Genomic DNA, 4626 nt, shown 5'->3' with positions numbered 1-4626 from the left:
GGGTTGGGGAGTTGAAAGAAGATGTCACTGTCCAGTTGTGCCAGTTTCTTCAGAAGATCTTATAGTTTCAAAGTTATGCGGTACATTCTGGTATCCTCCATTTTTAGTTAAAAGAAAAAGGTTTTGGTACCGTGTTAGCCAGTTGAAGAAGATGGAGGTTGGGGGAAACACAAACATCATAAATAGAGCTGGAATATCTATCCCTCTATTATCTATCTATCTATTACCCTAAATATCTATATATTATTTATTTATCTATCTATCTATCTATCTATCTATCTATCTATCTATCTATTTTGGTAGAATAATCGGACTACCTAATGTCTAGTAAAAACTTCCAGATTCTCCAAAGGTGGCAGATCTCTCTAAAAAAAAAAAGATCATGCCTCTTGGATTTCAACATATCCCATTCTTCATTCCTGGGACACGTAAGTCACCACCGGAAAAGTTTGGCAACAGATTGTTCCCATCGTCCCATTGAAAAAAAAAAAAAATATGCACGCTTTTTTAAGCAGAGCATGCATGTTTATCTTGGAGTAAGGAGAAAAAGTTATTTCATGCACGTAGCCAGCCAAAAACCCAGGAAAAAAAGCTTATAGGGAAAATAATGGGTGTTTGGGGACTTTAAAAAGAGTTAACTCATATAAAAAGAAGAAAATGACATCAAAACTGATCTAAAAATTGGCCATTATGAAGAGTTACAGGACTATAAATAGGTATAATTAACAACAGTCATTTGGGTAGAGGGTGTCTGCAGACGAGCAGATCTTCCCCGAGTCGTACTGTCATCGGTCTATTCTTCCTCTTTTATATGAGGCTGATGTCATCCTTGTTTTGAGGAGAAGCAGATTTCAGATTTTGGCCCCAGTAACATTGTGATGCCTAATTACTGTCATGTTATGAGAAGAATAAAACGGAACGCCAGAGATCCAAATACAACATAAAATCGCTTTGATATAATAAATAATACTATCACTGTTTAAAAATGTTACGGCTTTCCTCTTATAGTTTCCGAGAAGGATATTGTCCAGCACCGCCGAGCGCGCTTTGGTATTCCAATATTCGAGATAAGGAGGAACAGAAATTCTTCAGACTTAACTTGATGTAAATCATTTTAGCACAATGATAGCTTTGTGTTTTACTTTTCACCTGGTGATTACAATCGTTATCCTTCGTGCGGGTCTTTCATTTAGTAGTGTAAATGTCATAGATTATTAGGGGAAAGTAAAGGAAAGTTTCGTAACGTGTTGTGATTAGGGATGAGGGGACATGAACGGTAAAGTTCGGGGTTCATACCGGAATCGGGTGTCCAGGGCTTGAACACAAACTGTAAAAAAATAAAGTCTGTGTCCGGGTTTGGGTGCTGTTCGTATGCTAATAAAGTTTGTTGAAAGGCTCTAGAGCATCCAATCAACAAGCTTTAATTCATGCAGGAGATACCTGTACGCTGCTGTGAATAAATAAGTGTAATGTCCCACAATGTCAATCAATTCCTATGGAGCTTTGTTCTGTGAACTAAGCTCCTTAAGTCACTGCTGGTCAGCAAGAAATTCCTATCACACAGAGATATTCAGTAACTTCGCTGACTGTCATGGCTGCGTCAGGTACTGTTCAGATTGCACATTCTGAGATTCTGACATTCCACCGGAGAGATTTTTCTGGTGTTGGGAGCAACACAGGCAGACTCAAGTGCTGACCTGCTTTGTGGTAATTCATAGGCAGGATAGCAAAACTTAATCTGTGCTGGTCTGCTTGTTTGTTCTCTTTGATCACCTGTTGTGAGGGAGCCAATCACATCTGCTGCCCGCATATATATACTGGCTGGATCCTTTCACTTATGCCAGCTTTTTATACATTGTCTTAGTTGATCTGGTGTGGTGTCCCAGACTACCTGGTGCTAGTAGTTATACTTGCTTTGTGCGGTTGTGGATTTTACCCCAGTTGTCTTTTGTTGCTTCCTCCCTGCTCTTCTTTTCCTCCTGAATCTCTTATTGCCCTCCCGTGTGTGTGTGTGTGTGTGTGTGTGTGTGTGTCTGTGTGTGTGTGCAGTGTGTAAGAGTTTTGGTTTTCCATTGTCTGTCTTCATCTGTGTTTAACATCTCACTCCTGCCCCGTCCTTCCCTGATGGGAGGGAGGAAATCAGATTAGGTCTAGTCAGGTTAGGGATAGCATAGGGTTGCCTAGTGTGAGGGACAGCAAGGGGACCCTTATCCCATATTATAAAACAAATCACATCATGGCAATTCCGGACTACTGCTGACTGGCAGTGACCTGTGGTGCCTCATTCTGAGAAAGTTCTCAGAATGAAGCTCCATAGGAATCAACGGGCATCGTTAAACTTTGGATTACGTCAGAACTTCCAGGATTTATTTTGAATTAATAATTTGGTGAATGAGGGCATGTGGGGAAGTCTTTATTCAATCAAAAGTCATTTTTTTCCATTGTCTTTGTGTTTTTTAACTCTACACATACTGGGTTAGTAATGGGAAAATCTGATAGACATGTCTCCATTCTAACCCTTAGGCTTGATGCCAGCTGACACTAGACAGCCGACATCAACCCCAAACGTATTACCTCAATTACCACTGCACCAGGGCAATCTGGAAGAGCCAGGTAAAGTGCCAGAATTGGTGAATCTAAGCTATTTTTAGGCTGGGAAGGGCCAAATTACCATGAGCCTTCCCAGCCTGATAATACCAGACTCCAGCTGTCTGCTTGACCTGCACTAGTTATCAAAAATAGGCTGGAGCCCAAACTGGTTTTTTTTTTTATTTAATCTCTATCTAAATGTTTGCAAGGCAATTGCCCCCATTTTGCTTACTTTTGCAGTCCCCTAGCTCTTATTACAACCATTTTACAGCACCAAAGTGCAAGTTGTCATTAGTTTATATGGGGTTTGGGGTCTGGGGTTAAGATCAGGTCATGTCCGCTTCTTGAACAGAAATTACACATATAATTTAATGAGTTCATGACTAAGATGACTGTGGTGGTTGAAACACGTGGTACGTGTCCCCCTTCCTTCGTGGATTGGTTTTTTAATTGTTGACCGATGGAATGATTGTAATTTAATAAAAGTGCCATTTTTAAATAATCCTCAAGTATGTGGTGCATCGCCGGAGAAAAATCTTTGTTCGTTTTTCCTATTGCTACGTGCCACACAGTGTGTACCTCTGAGCTGAAGCAGGAACGGAAAGCAAGAGCGTACAAGGGTGAACTGACTCAAACTGTGTGTTTCTCACTTTCACAAATTTAATTACCTCTGCCATCCCAGACTTGACTTATGATTAGTGGACTGGTGAAATGTCACCTGTGTGCCACGTTTCCCACACGACACAGAAGACGTTATGCCAAGCCGGGGAATCCAGAAGCTCAGAAAAGTCCACGAAGGTTCTGTCCATGACCCAAAAACACGGATGATAATAACAATAATAATAATAATAATAATAATAATTTTATTCATTTATATAGCGCTATTAATTCCACATCGCTTTACATACATTGGCATCACTGTCCCCATTGGGGCTTACATTCTAAATTCCCTATCTGTATGTTTTTGGAGTGTGGGAGGAAACCGGAGAACCCGGAGGAAACCCACGCAAACACGGGGAGAACATACAAACTCCTTGCAGATGGTGTCCTTGGTGGGATTTGAACCCAGGACCCCAGCACTGTAAGGCTGCAGTGCTAACCACTGAGCCACCGTGCCGCCCTACATCAGCCTCTGGGGGTCCCCATCCATCTTTACCACACTAGAAATAAAGACAGACGATCGTGTGGATGAAATATTGTTTTTTTATTAAAGTTTTCACATCCTCTTCATAGATTTAATTCTTTGGGCACTCCAATGCGCCGCAGTTGATATCGTCAATGATATCGTGTGGATGGCGGCCGTCCACGTTGCAGCCCACGGATTGTGCCGTGCCCAGGATTTCTTTGATTGTTCCTGACATCTCTCTGGCCAGGGACCGCGGCCTCATCTGATGGGCGATGTTGGTCACTTCTTCCATGGAGATGTTGCCGTTGTGTTTGACGTACTTCTGCTTCTTCCTGTCACGGGGCGGCTCTTTGAGGGCCTTGATGATCAGAGCCGAGGCGGACGGCACCACCTCAATCTGAGCCTGCCTTTTCTGGATGGTCAGCTTGATGGTGATCCTCAGCCCCTTCCAGTCACCGGTTGCTTTGGCAATGTCATCACCAACGTTCTTGGGAGACAAACCCAGGGGGCCGATCTTAAGGGCCAGCGCAGAGGTGGCTCCGACCTCCCCACCGGTGCATCGCAGGAAGATGATTTTAATTTCGGTGGGATCGAACTTAGGGGGCATAGTGCTGCTGGACGGGGGGGGCTCCGCTTCACTCGGGCTGGTTTCAGTGTCGGATGAACCCGGATTCGGGACGACCGATGAGAGTTGCACCTCCACCAGCTGGGAAGCGTAAGAGAGAAAGAGGATATGAACCATTGACCATTGACCATGGACCATGGGTTGCACGAAGTGACGGCTCATCTCTACTTATGTAATACCTACTTTATTATGTACTATATATAACCCCCATTTTTTACATATTCAAAAACAAAAACCACTGGAATTTGTAGACATTTTAAAACAAATAACAGTAATAAATAACAAT

The 4626-nt window shown here is 42.7% G+C and overlaps 1 pseudogene; it reads right to left on the bottom strand.

Moving 5' to 3' along the window:
- Positions 1-3794: 3794 nt before the first annotated feature.
- Positions 3795-4337, bottom strand: LOC142294912 (large ribosomal subunit protein uL11 pseudogene; annotated as a pseudogene).
- Positions 4338-4626: the final 289 nt, after the last annotated feature.

Source organism: Anomaloglossus baeobatrachus, chromosome 3 (genome assembly GCF_048569485.1).
Source record: "Anomaloglossus baeobatrachus isolate aAnoBae1 chromosome 3, aAnoBae1.hap1, whole genome shotgun sequence".
NCBI classification, from domain to species: Eukaryota; Metazoa; Chordata; class Amphibia; order Anura; family Aromobatidae; genus Anomaloglossus; species Anomaloglossus baeobatrachus.
The sequence above is the reverse complement of the archived record's forward strand: the minus strand, read 5'-3'. Positions and strand labels throughout refer to the sequence as shown.